At 38.3% G+C, this 17093-nt stretch overlaps 1 long non-coding RNA gene across 1 annotated transcript in view; it reads right to left on the reverse strand.

Annotated features, from left to right (window-relative positions):
• LOC121089664 overlaps positions 1–17093 on the reverse strand; it is a 59107-nt gene that overhangs the window by 29702 nt on the left and 12312 nt on the right. The window contains exon 3 of the long non-coding RNA XR_005828307.1: positions 8693–8875. This is a non-coding gene — a long non-coding RNA (uncharacterized LOC121089664). The remainder of the gene's footprint in view (positions 1–8692; positions 8876–17093) is intronic.

The following is a 17093-nucleotide window of genomic DNA, read 5'->3' on the forward strand; positions in this document are numbered from 1 at the left end:
TTGTTCTGATGAGCTTGGCAGACACCTCCAAATCTTCTGAAGTATTCTCCTTCACCTGCCTCCTGCCTAAGTATTAAATTTCTTTTCCTAGACTTCTCACAGTCATGTTTAAGAAAACTACAACCTTTTCTAGTGGGAGAGCTTCCTAAGAAGAAGTGATGGCGTCAGTCTCAAGTGCAGATAAACCCTCTTGCTCGAAAATTTCGGGAAGCATTGCTTGAACTTAACAAATCACCTAGTAGAATGACTTTTCTCTTCTGCAGCACAGCTCCTCCACTCTGTAGCAGACACAACCTGTCTCCCCATTAATTCATGCCTCTAAGAGCTTCTTGGCTCCAGAAGCTGAAGGGAAATTATGTTTTAATCAAGTACATAAGCTCTGAAAAACAGGCAGAGGCTCTGCTCTAGAAAGATGCTAAAATCTATAGAAACAAAGCTCCCCTTCAGTCCCTCCTGCTGGGCTGAGTTGCTTTGCGGGGGCAGAGTGCCTTGTTGCCTCAGGTTGAGAAGCTCCACTGAGTCACCACCAAGGATGCACCCACCTGAGGCATGGCATCAAAGTGTTCTCCAACCATGCACCCTCGATTTGTAGGTGGAGGTGGCCATGAACATTCACATGACAGCCAGCACTTCAAAATGGGTCACACACAACCGCCCCCAGAGGGGGTAAAACAGACACAGCAACCTCAGGTCAAGTACACGAGCCAAACAATGCCATGCTTCAAAGTGGTAAAAACACTGTTTAATGTACTTAGCAAGTGAAAATACTGAAAAGATGTGAAAATTGAAATAGCTTGTGAGGTTACTGTATGCTTAATTTGATTCAGTCATAGAGAAATATTGTCAAGCCACACCACAAAAAAGCATCTCCCATCCAGCTGGTCTTCTCTCAGAACAAAGGTGCTGGAATTCCATCTTCTGGTGCCCTGCTTGGAAGCATAAGTGACAGCAAACTTTAAGGGCTAAGGTTTGGGCTTGGTGCAAACTTTTCACAAATGTGAGTTGATTTTAAGGTTCAATGTAATTGTCACTAAAAATAAAGTTATAGAAGAGTTCCAATCTTGCACTATAATGAACTGCAGGCTCAATTGTTTGAAGAAGTAAAATTGCATTGATGAGACCAGATCCAAAACAATAAATAAATAAATCGGGTATCTCCTCTTGAGGGTAAACATTTTAGGAGGGTCAAGCTTTTTCAAGCAGCCCTTACTGCAGTTTTAAGGCAGAGAGATCTCAGAGTCAGATTTAATCTTATTATCAAAACAACAACAAAAACCGAAGTGGGCACATGGAAACGCCATTGTCAGAAAACGGTCAAAGAAAACCAAATGTAGCAGTTGCTGTTACTAAGTGGAATATGCAACCAATCTTGCTTTGTTTTAGAAATCAGCTGCAACACAGACAACAGAATGGCATTAGTAACAGCTACAACTGTCTACCATCCCCAGGCAGTAAACGTCCTGGAAAACTACAGAGGGACCACCATTTTTAATTCCTTGCCAACATACACTTGTCGTGATTGTTGGGATGCCAACCATTTCATGACAGAATTCAAACGGCAGAATTTTTAATCCAGGGAATGCTCAGAACAACTCATGTCAGTCCCGGCACCTCATTCCAGAGTCTGAGAATAATATATCACACAGCTGTTACAATTACACCTAATATAGACTTAAATTCTTTCATGCTTTTTAATTGTTTATTGCTGCCAGTTTACTAAACCTGAATTTTGTGGACACACAATTTAATTGTCCAATAATACTCAAGAGAACTGAGATTAAAGAAAACATCAGAAAGGCCAGATAATTGCTTGAACCCAGGTTGTACAAAACCAGTTTTATAGATGTACCTTCTGATTACGCCAACCATCTTAGCAGCCCTAGACTTGCTTGTGATTTGTGGAGCTCTTCTACAGGGAGCTGAGTGGTCAAATGGCATTGATTAATTTCATGTCTAGCTGCTAAACTGTATCTAAAAAATGAGAAAAGGGCAGACTACACTTTCTTTACAATATTATCCTATAATCAGTATTTGCAGTCAGAGCAGTAGTGCTGCATGAACCTATGAATTTAGACCAGTCTGTGCACCCGTGACCAGCAGTTCCACATTTACATTAAAAATAACATGCCCTTAAATTTACTTTTCAACAACAGCATGCACACTGGAGTTTTCTTATAGCAGAAGCAGTTCTCTTCCTTAAAAGAAGAATTCATTTTTAAAAAGCCCAACAAAACAGAAGAATCATATCCTGAATATCACATGCTTAGATTTAATCAAATACCAGATATACCTGTGAAAGGGCTCCAGTATTTTCAACATACCACCACCTCTTATTCTGTTACCAATCTCAAGGATTGCTACAGTCCCCTGATAGGCACATAAGGCTGGAACTACCTAAAGTCTATAAACACATGAGACGAGAGATAATGACCTCAAAACTGGTAGGGTTCTGCTCAGCATCTAAACCTGGTTTCTTAAAAGCATACCCAAAATGTCCCTCCTCTCAGGCTACCTGAAGATCTTCTTCACTCAAGGTCCAATGTTAAAGGCAACATTAAAGACTGTCCTCTAAGCAGTTTTTACGAGTCAGATTGTCTGAAGCAAGTGTCACTTACTGACTGGTAAATCGGAGCAAAGGTAAAGTTCCTTATCAAATGTCTCCGTGGCTGTGTTACAGGCTGTCTGGATCCTACAGCCACACACTGACCAACCTGTGGGCTGCTCTGAGTGCTAAGGGACTCGGAGAGCACTACTTCAGAACTCCAGGAAGCAGCGAAATTCAATGAGGAGTTTTAAATCAGCTTTAATAGTTCAACTGATCTGTGTTCTGCAGCAGTAATGCCAACGCTGGGATCTGGTTTCATAACCGTCACTTGTTCACAGAAAAGAAAACTTGCCGTATCACCCAGCCATCTCACTGAGCATGCCTGTAAATTGCTGGAGCATGGGTAGAGAAAACATTGGGAGTCATAAGAATCATTAGACAAGGAGACTAAACCGTTAATGAAAGCTGTCCAGTCCATTCCACTGGACGTACCTGAAGCCTGTTTAGCACTAATGCAGTACTATGTTTCAGGTACACCAAGGCAGAAGTCACTTGGAGATGCAAGACAGCACACCCCACAGCACGTCAAATACCTAACCGAGGAATTCTCTCCATGGAGCTAAGTCCAGAATGATGGTATTTAAAATTGTGGGTACTTCTTAGGGGAGAAGGCAGCAGGCACCTTTAAGATCCATTCATTGTGAGGTGCCTTTAATTTGCTAAAAAGAGGCATGCTTCTTAAATCTATTTCCCTGAAAGTATCAAAACCACACAGAATATACAATAAAAAGACAGAATTGTATTAACAGATTCATCTGTCTCTGATGAACTGCGATGTCATACTAACATTTCAAATGAGAATACTGACACCTTTGTCACATCCCCTTTCTACCCTGATTTTGACCACTCTCTTTTAAAGAAATAAATACACAAACACATATACATGAAAAACGATGATGTTCAGAAATTACAGTACTTCCTAAAAAGAGACAATTTAAAGAAAAAAGAAAATTGCAACAGCAGTCAATCTGCCATCCTGCTATTTCAAGACCTGCTCCAACAGGTATAAGCTGAAATACCAATGTGTCTAATTTAGAAATAACATACATGTCCATGGTGAAAGAGCTTTAGGTCCCAAAACAGAAGAATGACTCTATGCTTTGGACTTACACAGCTCAGTCACTAGTTGGTTGAGGATGCTTTGCCATCAATTGCATACACAGGTACAAAACATTATTAGCAATCACCCAACTCATTTGATCTCCAGTGTGGCATCTGTCAGGAACAGCTACACATTGCTAATGCTCTTCCGAACTGTAGTGATTGGGCTGCTGGTGTAAATAAAAATACAAAGCTTCAACACCAAGACTCTTCAGAATTCAGCACTAAATAATGTATCTGGAGTATATGATAACTTTATTTTATTTCCTCCAATGTCAACATTTTTAGTAAAACCTCACTCGTAAGATTTAATTTTTGTTTTCTGCTTGTATATATTTAACAGTTTTTAATAACTAGGCCATTCTTATTTCTGACAGTGAAATGAAGAAACTTCTTTTTATTAGGAAGAATAATTCCTAATGCATTTTGAAAGCAAGAACACAGAAGACACTTATGCTTATCGCAGAGGTGTCCTGAGTTCTGCCATTAAAAGCAGCAAACCTCTTCCCAGTCAATTTAACAGGTACTGGTTCCAGTCTCAAGTGCTATGGCTATGCAGGTCACGTCCTGCGACTTCAACCTGCTAGACAGTGGGTGCCCAGAAGCAGGCACCCACCATATCTGACAGAGAGGACACAGGCACTTACAGAAACAACACTTTCATCCAGAACAGGTTTTTGAAGCAGGTGGGAAAAAATCACCCATCTCATTTCATCACTTCCACAGAAATTACACTCCTAATGCCTTAAACATAGGAACTATCAACTCTTCTGATGACTACATGTCTCAGATTTTGTTTAAGCTGGGTATGTAGCTTCCAACAATGAGAATTCATGTATGCTAATCACTGTTTGTTTAAAAATTCAGTTTCATTGATTACTAATATAAGCAAGTTATTGGAAGTACTCAAGTAATATTATGAGACTATGAAAATATTTGGTAACCTGTTTGGTAATTTGTAAAAATATAATATCTATGGAAAATAAAGAATATGACATATCAAAATAATAGAAAGATTAAGACTTACCCAAAATACTCTAAAAGTAACACAACTGCCTACCTTTCTCCTGGTTACCCAGGGAATTCAATTACCTTCTCATGCTATTCCTTGCAAGCTCCTTTTGTTCCTTAAATCTTCAAAATAAAATTTCTTTTTACAATGTTAGCTAGAGCTAAGCCACTCTTTCTTATAGGACCTTTTGCACAGGTATTATGTACACAGAAAAAAGAGCTACACACTTAAGACCACCACCATATTTATTTAAGCCTGCAGACATTTTTTTAGAACCTACCAGAAAAATGTCTGAATTATAATGGACATATACTCATCTTGCAATCACTTTTCAGCTGGAGGTTCAATCAGCCAACTGAGTATATGAACAAAGAATTGTATTTAGAGAACCGAATAGAAAAAGGTTTCAGTTAAACAAGCATAAAGTCCCCACAATTCAGAAAATACCAAAGTGTTAAAGCTGCTCTTTTTGCAGAAAAAGCTGGTTTGACTGAAATTGCCCTATCACAGTAAGTCTGAAAAAAATATGCTCAGCACTGGAACTTCATCCCAAATATTTTTAAGTTTGGTGGTATTCTAAGGAACTGATAGCAATGCAAGTATGAGGCAAGCAGCCTCTCCTACAATTAACTTTCCCGGCTTTACTACTATCATCTTAGTTGGAAGAGAAAGTCAATACCTTTCCAATGAATTAACTAACTTGAGGATATGTTTTAATCTTTATGTTACCTACTGTATTTCTATTTCAGTACATTCCTTCTCTGGGGAATAAAAAAAAGAAAAGGAAAAACAAACAAAAAAAAAGGATTATCAGTCATTTCCCGTAGACTGAGAAGAAATCTAGACTTGAAAGGTTTGCAAGAGCAATTTAATATTGGAGCAACTGTACTGTCCATTTTCTGTATTCATTTCTCACCAGTCAAGTTAAGATCTCTTGTGTACAAGACAATCTGCTTTTCACAGGTGGGTTTAAAGCTTTTGGTAGGAGAAGTCCAAATTACTCTATTTCTTGTGGAATTACAAAGAAAACTGCAGCTGAAAAAAAAAAAACCCTACAACCACACAACCAAACCTCTTTTCTTCACCTGAATACACGTAAATTAACTTTCAAGAAATGTAACGAGCACTGGGTCAGCCTTTCCCCCCTGCTGGTTTGAGGATTTGAGAACACCATACTCCCTGGGCCAGAAACTGAGAAATTAGAAATAAGGAAACCAAATTTGAATCTGTTTGCATCTGTTTTCAGAATGCCTCATTTCTCACTTTGCAACAGGTAAGACAAGATCAAATTTACTGATTTATCTTCCTATTTGTACCTGGAACAATGCAGCATCAGCTGACAGGGTCAGCTACACATATCCAGGGCACGGGAAGCATGGGAGAACAGCTTCTCCTCCCTCTGAGAGTACTCAAAACAAGCTTATTTGAAGGAAGGTTTATTGAGCATTTTAAGGCATGTTAAAAAAAACACCCTTCTATGAATACCTAAGTGAGAATCAACAGAATGAGAAAATGCTAAGAGTATTGAGTATTAGTTAGCACAAGACACGAAGGTTAGTTTTTTGCAAAATAAACTAAATTATTTCTGTGAAAATTATGAAACAATGTAATAGTAAAAAGAGAGGCTAGTATTTATTGTATACATTGAAGACGTTCTAACTACAAATTTATTTTAATTATTTGTGACAATATCATTGGGAATTACCTGCTTTTATTGTTAGCTGGGTTTCTTACTCAATAAATGAACTTCAGTCTGCAGAGACTTTAACCTTAACAAGACTTCATACATTAAGAGTTCTTGGAATAGATCACTTCCTTAAAAATACATGAGGATCGAGTGTTAGAAGATTTTAATTTAGTCTCTGATCTCGCAATTTATTCTGAGGTCTAGTTCTAAAGAGACTTATGTATATCAGAGGCAGCAATAGTAACTCGCTGTTTTCTTAATAAGAACCACTAGCTTTTAACCAGACTGATATTTTTTTTTCTCTTTCTCTCTCTCCATTTTTTACAAGAAGATTCTTATGGTTAGCTATTTATGTTTTAAATTACGTGTAAAATATATGGACATCCAAATCTCAGCTTTTTAACACCACTGGCACATAATTAAAGACATAAACCAAGAGAAAAATCAGCAAATTGGTAACATTTCATCAGTGGAAGTCATTACTCTATATAATTATTTTAAGGCCTTGAAACTCACAACCCCCCAGAACCTTTCAGTAGGTATGCACAGCCCCAGACAAATGTCCCTAGTTGTTGCAGAGACAAATGGGCTTCATAGCCAACAATACACACTAATTTGGACCAAGCCGAGAGAGGAATCAAATCATAGATTCAGAGGGCCCTTAAGAGAAACTGCGGTGCTGGCAACTCTCCTACGTACCAGTGACCCTCCAGGACTGATACTTCAGCTGACCTCAACTGTCTCAGAACTGACACAGAAGATGCACAATCCCTTAAATTAAAAGGTCCATCACATACTGGGCTTTGTTCTCAGACACAGTAAATCCAAAACACTTTATATATTTATACACACGTATGCATGAATGCACATATATTCACCCACACACGTCTCCTATGCAAAACAAAATACTATTATCCTATGCCAGGATTCCTGTTCAGCTTTATCATGTTCTTCATTTAATCCATAGTTGGACCACGCAGGCTACAGATTAGTGCAATGGATTCATCAGAAAAAGGGCAATTTACACTAGTCATTTCTAGAAATAGGATATTGATACAATGGTTATATAGTCTCTGTACATTTTCATTCATATCTCTGGTGGTCTGGGATGCACACAGAATGTGGTACCAATGTATAGCTATCATTTTTATCTACGGCATTTGGAATAATAACCAAAAAAAAAGTATGCATGCTTTTCCTTTATTGCAGATACACAGATGATAGGAGGATAGGGGATAACCAGACTTTAAAAATAAAAAAAAAATTAAAATCTGCATCCTCTTGATTCTCCCACACTTATTACCGACTGCTATGTCTTCTACCACAAATATTCTCTTTGATGTTAACAAGAAAGATGAGCTGCAAAGCTGCAAGAATGTTTATGCCCGTTACTGTCTTAATTATAAACTTGTCTGATTATAAACAAATGAAAAATAAATTGTTTGTATGCCCTGGCCAAATTCCTAAGGCTAGAAAGTAAGCATTCCATTATTTCTCATAAGAAGCATTTTATATTGCCATGAATGTAAACACCTGCAATATTAAAAACCGTACCCAAAACACATTTAGACAACAAGGTCTTTAGCATGAATTTTAGTCACACATATGACCTGAAACAGAAGCAGGAGAAAAGATCCATTTATACAAGAAAGTACTGATATCCCTTGGAAGATGCTCTTTATGTGAAATACTATGACTACAGCTACAGAGAAGGTATACTGATGACACCACAACTACCCATACTAAATCAATATAGCAAAAAGGAAATAAAACTGGAGGACTTTAATTCACCAAATATAAGACAATAGATACCACTCCTGAACACAAAACAGAAACACTTCAGAACAAGGCAATGACATTAACTATACCCAGCGCAAATACTTCAGCTCTCAGGAGCTAAGCAAGCCAAAATATATTGTACTACTCAGCAATTCATAATTTCCATATTTAGACTGAAACTTATTTTTTGTAATTAAACATGTCTGTACTTTGATATATATTACCGAAAGAATAAAGAAAACATAACATATGCTTTCATTTTTAAACAGTAGCCCATTTCTTCAAATATATATACATATAATCCTGGCTTATTTAAGCTTATTGTTGTTTCTTTTTCCATTATTTGAACAAATACTGCACTGAAATTTTCTTACATGGAATTGCTCCGATAGATGTTTCAGCATAAAGGTCAATGCACAAACAGTATCTTCTCAGCCCTAGAATTATACTTTCACACTTTGTATCAGCTTCTACTTTACAACTAAGTTGTCCTTTTTTTTAATCTTACCCCAGGTTTCCAAAGAATGTTCTGGGAATCCTCCAGACAATGTGATAGAAAACTTCTATTTGGCTACTTTCATCCTGCATTTTGAATGATGGTTCAGATAAGGAAGAGCTTTTTCAGTGCTAAACTGTACTTCTGCTGCAAATTTTACACTCCGTACCGGGAGACTACATCCAGGCTGATACACTGAAAAAAAAAGAAAAAAAAAAGAAAAAAATCTTTCACCATGCAGAAACATGTTAAATATGTATCAACTGAAGGCAGTAAATGTCTGTTAGGGTGTTCTTCTTTCTGCTTTTGTAACTCTTGGGCAGGATCATCAATATTAGGTGTAAAAGAAAGGCTGCCTGAACATTTCATTTAGAACTCAAAACATACAAAGAAGTATGTACAGAAGTGAGTTTAAATCAATTTTACAGAAACATCCATTTTCAAAAATTGGGTCCTGTACCACAGTGTAGGCAGGGAAGAACAAGACATTTTTAGTGCATAAATTTTAACTTCACAAAGGCGGCAATTCCCAAACAATTCCCCATACAACAATTTTATTCCTTTTGTGTCCTTTTTATCAACACGCTGCTAGATACTTCTCTATCTTAATCCATTAGCTTCGTGATCGCACTGCACAGAACGACAGTCTTTGTCAGGACTGCACTGTACCATGAAGAAAAAGCAACAGATCAAGCAGTGAGCACATGTACTTCCAACTGCTCTCTATACAGTGAGACAGACTGTAAAAGAAAAGAAGGTATCTGCATTGTAAAGCAGGACAGCAGTATTGTTTTGAACTGTACGCTGCATGCATTTCAGTGATGTGAAAAGGACAGACACCTGCTTTTTGACTTACAAGTCACGTAGTCTGTAAAATAACAGAGTAAACTTGATCTGATGAATTGTCCAGTATAGGAGTAACATTAACGGTTTCTCAAATGTCTTGCAGATTATTTATTACAAAGGTTTTCTAGAATGAAGAGTAACCATGTTACAAGACAGTGGCACTACCTCACAGCCTGCAGATTCACACTGGAGATTTCTCAAGGACACTGTGCAGCCTTCAGGAAGGCAGAGACGGAATAAATGTCGCAAGCTTAAATCTAAGATAAAACTAATTAATGGCTGAAGAATTATCACGCTTTTTAACTAGAGAAGGGCTTCCTCCACAAAGCTCGTCTCTCGGCAAAAATCCGTTCTGCAGTTGGCAAGAGAGGGGCCAAGCCTGGTGTGCTGTGAGAGACTCATCCCCATCTGCAGTATGTATGTGGAAACTAGTCATCTTGGATGATTCAAATCTTGCAGAGACAGGAATTCCTGTTGCCCTGCTCACACAGATGCTTGTGGACAGCTCGAAGGCTCCTTGAGCGGTATTCTAGCATTCTGACAATTTAATTTTTAGTGGTTAATACAGTGCGGGAGTTACCTTTAAAAATACTTGTCCCAGACAGGTTAAATATGTAATTAGAACCCTATGTATATTTAATAAAATGTGTTGTTTATATTGAAACTATATGTAATAAAATTAAATATGTGAAATACTACGTGTAACTGTACCCATGTAAAATACACAAACATACAACTTTCTATAGCAACATATATGTTGTTGTACTCAGCAAGCAATTTATATAGTGGCAGCGTGATTAATTTCAATCCATACTTTTAAACGCATGTCTTAAGAGCATTAGTGTATACTTTAATTACTGTGCCAAGCAGATGAGCACACAATAGCAGCTATCATTTCTGAACTTTACAGACACGGTTCACTATTTGAAAAAACCCTTCTCAGAGGAACATTTGCTTTACAAAAGCAATAGACTCTTGATCTGATCAGTGTTGCTTAATTTTAAAATCAAATCACAAATTTCATGACATTTAGCATTGTTCTTCAAGCTTTGGCTCCTGCAGTTATGCAATTACAAAGCACTTATCAATCTTTAAGACTAAGTATATCTCTAACGCTCATGTTTTTTGCTTACAGCATGTATCCCAGCAGCTCAAAAACCACCCAGCTCAGTAAAACTCTACAGTGTTCTAACATCTTACAGCATTTAAACTACGTCATATACTGAATCCAGGCTGATATTTTTCTGAATTAACACCTGAAATTAGTAATGCAACACTACTAACCCTGGAACCTGCTGTAAAGGCCAAGGCTAGGCCAGCCAACAGCATCAGCTCGGGGCAATGCCTCTAGCTGAGCATCAGCAAGAACACCCGCATGCCTCAGGCGGCTTGGAGGGAGCAGCCACGAAGCCTGTCCTGGCTACCACCATCTCATGGATCTGCGTGTGACCGCCCCAGCCAGCCAGGCCTTCTGTGTCACCCCTCAGCTGGCTGAGTGCCACCAAGGCAGGTGAAGGTGGAGGCCCCACGGGGCAGCGCAGGGGCTGGGGCATGAGCTCTGTGAGAGAGGGCTGAGGGGACTGCGCCCACCCAGCCTGGAGAAGGAGAGGCTCTGGCCGACAGCCTTTTGTACCTCAGGGGAGGTTATTGAGAAGGTGTTCACAGTGGGGTGTGGTGGGAGAACAAGACACAACAGACAGAAGTTGAAATATGAGAAGTTCAGTCTGGAAATAAGGAAAAATTTTCTGCCGTGAGGTCAGTCAAGCAGGCTGCACAGCCTCCATGGCAGGAGGCCACCATGACCCAGCTGGATGAAACTTTCATCAACCTGGCCTGATGTCACAGCTGACCCTGCCTGGAGCAGGAGGTTGGACTCGATGCCTCCTGAGGTCCTCTCCAACTGGAGATATGAGCCTATGATCATTCTGTGTTGTTGATCATTGCTGCTGAAGCAGCATGCTTTCTGGAGCTAGGCTTTTCTCACGAAGCTTGGTTTGCTCTGTTCACTTCTGGAGCCCTCACCATGACACTCTTCAGACCTCACAAGTGTCTTATCTAACACTAGTGTTGTTTTTTTCTTGAAGAGCCATCAGTTTCAGGCATTTGAAAGCCAAAGTATATTAGCAGATACTCCGAAAGCCATGAGTTGATTTTGAACTGTAATTGTTACTATCTAATGAGTAACCCTCCTATGGTAACATCATGCAAAACAGAGAAGGAACAAAAAAATACCTTGTAAATTTTTTTCCTCATCATGAACAAAATTAAACTCAGGACATTTTCCCCTCATCTTTTCAAAAAATACAACTCCATATCTGACCTTGACATATCCTTTCTCATGGGGGCAAATCAGCTGCTAAAACTGCTGGTGTAAATGTATTTCCATTATTTTTCTCCTGCGTATCTTCTACATTTTGAGATCCGAAAGCATACCATGGGTATCAAGAACAGCCCTATACAGGCAGGCAGCTTCCACACCTAACAGAAAATCAAAGCACATGCACAGCAAGACCCATGAAACTGATCTCCACACATGTACCTGTTTTTGTAACTACTATAACACAGAGCATAACAACATAGATTCAACAATATATGAAGGAACTGAGAAGTAAGTGTTGAGCTACCTAGAACTTCAACAATCTGACATTTTTTTCACATGTTCATCATCTGGCTGTTACATGAGGTCCTGGGTACATTTTGGTACACTGATTGTATTATTCAAGTCTGAAAACAGTGCAGAGTGAACTCACTGAAAAAAAATTTACTAGGAGTAGTAAGAAATACAGTTATAACAGGCCAGCCCAAAGCACTTCTAAAACACTGTTAGTACAACGCTGCTACACTTTTATTTGAAGACCACCTTCCTAAAGCAACTGATTTCCATCAGTTCTTGGAGTGCTTTTGCTCAATTTCTTTTCCTTGTCCAGCTGTGCCCTAACTTCACTTTACTAATGTATATAATTTTCTTTAAGAAAAAAATCAAGTCAGGTTCCTGCTTCTGGCACCAAGATATTACTGAGCTCCATGAGCTATTAAGGGGTTCCAAACTATGGCAAACAAGTCCCCCAAGGCTCACTTTGGAAAAAATATAAAAACACAGGTCTAAGCTTGCCAGAGCGTCTGCCTCTTACATTCATAGAAACTTGCTGCAGAAGGAAAAAAAAATATCTTTATTATGTATGAGGTACAGACCATCTGCGGTGGGCTCCAAGAGCCAACTTGGGGGGGGGGGGGGGGGGGGGTGGGGGGGGGGGGGCACTGTTCCCAGCTGCACCACAGTCAGCAAAGAGCTTAAGACTTGGAGAAGCTGTTTGTATGTATGAAAGAGATGATGGATTAGACTGAAGAAGGATATACAAGACATGTCATTTAAAGGATGGAAAAAAACTTACTACGTACGTACTGTGTGTAGGGGTATACCGAGAAGAGCAACAAGAACAAAGAAAACCTGGTGAAGACAAAAAGATTGGCCCACAAAAAAAAGTTTTCTAGGAGTGCTCTCTCCCTGTCACTGTAGTGGAAGGAAGAAGCATACAGAAGGTAAGAAGGGATGGTAACATTATTACTCTGGTTGTAATATGGACCACTGACTCCTCATGACATGGGAAGTAAGAATGGCAACTGCAGTAAACTGGTAGCAATGAAGAATTTGGGGAAGCTTTCTTTCTCACTCTTTTCTTTTAAAGAATTGAACACTTCTTTCAATATTAGTCTTATAAATTTTCTTAATTCTCGACACCTCTTTTCACTACTGCCATTATACATATCCATATTAGTTATTTGCTATTATGCATGCCATAAAGCTCAATAGTTTTTCATTTCTGAAAAAGCAAAAAACAACTTTGTTTTTTAACTTTAACCACTGAAACTCGAACTACATTTAACCCTCCCACCAGAAAAAAAAATCCCATGAGAACATTTTCTAACTTCTAGCAGCTTGCTATGCATTTATGTGTTTGCAGTTCAGTAAACAGAAGAGAGTTACATTAGCTATAAATGAACTGTGACTAGGTAAATATGAGTAAACCTTTCGAAGTGACTGTTGCTGATTCCATCAGGAAGCAAATCTACATCTCTACTCAAACCAAAATCATCACAAGTCTTTGTCCTGTTCTGCTAAAATTTGCTGGCTTTTTAAACACTACAGTTAAACTCCTGATTTCATTGATACCCCTGGCTAAAACTCCGCTCACCTTTCTGGGGCCAGGATTTCACCTGGAATTTGAGTCTATATATGGGTTGATCCTGTATGTACTTACCCATGATGGAAGGGACAGTGACATTTGAGCTCTGGTGAATGTTGCCCTCAGACACTGAAGTCGCTTTTCTCAGTGGTCTGCTCCACCTAGCTGCTGGAGATTACGACTCTCCATGCTGAATCAGCAAACATAGACCTAAGGTACACTGCAGCAGCTTAGCAGAAACTGATGCGTTTTGGAGGGTTTGAGCTGAACCTGTGGGTTTTGCAATGAAGCAGCTAAAGTGTGGGTACACGTTCCCTTCTGCAGATTCTACTGAGGAATCGGTAATCCCCAGTGAAAGGGTGGAGCAGGGAGTTTGGGGCAGTAGCAACTCAAACCACTTCAAGGAGGTTTGCCAGAGCTTGTCTGTCAGCACTGGGGCGTCACTCCTGTAAAGCATCCTATCGACTTCAAAGGGACAGCATACACTGGTGCAATTAGTGACATCCTCGCTTGCGGAGAAGACTGAAGCCTCATTAAAATACGTATTTTTTAAATGTGCATGATAACATCACTTTCACTTTGCTAAAGTACTACAAATAGTAGGAGAAATAGTGCAAGATTATTGTGCTTAAATTTGCTTATTTATTTAAAATAAGGTAAATTTTGCCTACATATGCCAATATCCATAGAAAACTTACTAACTGTATACCCCTGCAAATCTATGCTAATCTGTTTACACTAGCATAAATTAAGAAGAGCCCTAGCTATAAAAATGCCTTTTTATCCAAGTATCCAGGAATATGCTTATGCCTAAACAGGGAATTTTAAGTTGTTTCCCAGACTGTTCCTGTATCCAACTGCAACCTGTTTATTTTGACCTCAGTTCTTAGAAACTGTTGATGCCACGGTAGAAATATGCTGTGTGTTCCAACAGGCAACAAACAGTCCTAATGACAGAATACTCCATCTGTGCTGCCAGAGCATACAGCCTCAGTCTATAGCTCGTATATGCTCTAGCTGAGCACAAACCCTCAAAACACGGAGACAGCAAGAATGTAACCTGCGCTGCAGCTCACACTGCAAGGTACGTTCTGACATGACAAAACTACCCAAAACAGGCCTTCACAGAGAGTCTAAAGTCAGCCAGTTTACACCAGTACCATGCAAACACACCAGCAGCACTTTCATTCTACCCGCCCTGATCTGGTTTTATTCAGTACAGGCTTTCAGGATTTTTTAAATGTTTCAAAACTACAAAGTAAAGAAAGCTGACTTAAAAACTGTCCAGTGCTATCAAAAGGTAAGAGTTAAAGTGTGCGGAACATATGGCACTATTTACAGCAGGCTAACACACTGAATTCAAGGGAATTTTCCATCAGCTTCATACTCTGGAAAAGGTATATTACAGAAAAATGCATGTGGGGATCCTTTAATTTTTCTTGCATCTTCTCTTCTTATATGATGCAGCTGTGGAGCAACACCCACTGGTATTGGTAGCATGAAACGGCGATCCTTTTCTTTTACCAAGGTCTGGTACCAATTATCATGGATTTAGATGCACTATATAAAAGACAGTGCTGATTTGTTTCTAAATTTGTATCTTGATTAAACTGTCAGACTACAGCACAAAAGCAAAGCTCACCTGACTTTAAACTGTTACTACAATAAATTATCCAAGAAGTGCAGTACAATTTGAAAATGCTTATAAATGGATCAACACTACACTTTATGTTTAAATTTTAAATTTTGGTGATGCCAAATGGGAGTAGACGCAGCATTTTATATTCAAATTGTAAACTCAGTCTGTCCAAAATAAAAACTGTATGTGAGGAGAGACCATGAAGAAGCAGGATTTTAAAAATCTACAAATTAGACAAGAAAATAACAACTGCATTATTATTTTCAAGGTTATTTTAAACTGTATTGTGGTACACAGAAAAACAAACATGAAAGACCAAAACTCATTCTCAGGAACACAGATGTAAACCTCCATGGGTCAGAATAGCACTTTTCAGCATTTACCCCTGTAAACAGAGCAGAATTTGGTCTCGCTCCAATTAAAGCGAAGTCATTTCCCTCAGGATAGCTTCAATGACACTGAATGTATTTTAACTATCTAGAATTTCAACATCTAGGATTAGCGCTGTAAACATACATCTCAACTGCACTCTTAAGGAAAGAAAGAGTCAACATAAACATGGTGAAGCAAAAGCAAGATCAGCCATGCAGAACTTCCAAAAAGTAGTTTAGGAATTAAACTACTGTTATTAAAGTTACTGTTATTAAACTAGGGTTATTAAAACTTTAACAATATACTGAACCATTTTGTATAATGCAAATATTATGAAAAAAAAGATTAATTTTCAACCATGATTACAAGCCATCACTTTTCCTAAAGCCTCTGCTTTTTTTACCAGTGTTCTTGCATGTCCTAACACAATTTTTCTACTTTTACATGGTATCCATCTAAGAAAAAAACTATTCTAAATTAATTAATTAGCATGCACCCTTCCAGAGAGGGAATATATGATAAAATTATTACATAGTGAAGTTCAGGCATATTTTTATACCCTCAAAAGAGGGTAATTGATCCTCCCCTCTCCCCAGTTTCAAATGTGGAACTTGGCTGCTATGGCTTCTTTCCCACACAAATCAAGCCTTAGCTCTTTTGAATTGAAACAATATGGGATGATTATTGTGGGAAATTTTTTACTGTTACTGTAATTTAAAACTTTCTGTACCCAATTTTGCATTTTCTATAAATCAAAAACCCATTTCACTTAGGGCTACAATTAAACAGAGGAAATCAAAGACTAACTTCTAAGGAACTCTTGCTATTAATCATAGGATGAACTAGTAGTACAACTACTTTTACTGCAGTTTCTTTCTGCCTGAGAACTACATTTTAATCTAAAGCTTGAGCTCTTGAAGAGACTGTGTCACTGATGAGACAAATTAAATAAAGGTATCCTAAATGGTATAGCATTTAAGATGGAAGAAAAAACCCAAAGCACACCGACTTGTGTAGTAACTCCAAAAAAATCACTAGCAACAATACAATCAATCATAGTTATTTATTTATAGCAGCTTCTCTCACCTTTTAAGACAACAGAATCCTGCTAAAAACTACAGTGCTGGCAACATCTGCACCATCGCAATGCTACTATAGAGACAACTACTCAGGGTCTGATGCTGCAATTACAGAAGCTATTGCACCTTTTCTTTCACCAGAAGAAGCCATGGAATCATGTCTTTTACTTTATGTAAAATGTAATGCACTGAAATACAGGTTTTTCTCCTTTTTAAAGAATAATTTACAAAAGCAATTGATTTCAACATCAAAATTTAAATTTAAAATATGACATACAAACACAAAATTAATA

This window comes from Falco naumanni, chromosome 5 (genome assembly GCF_017639655.2).
Source record: "Falco naumanni isolate bFalNau1 chromosome 5, bFalNau1.pat, whole genome shotgun sequence".
NCBI classification, from domain to species: Eukaryota; Metazoa; Chordata; class Aves; order Falconiformes; family Falconidae; genus Falco; species Falco naumanni.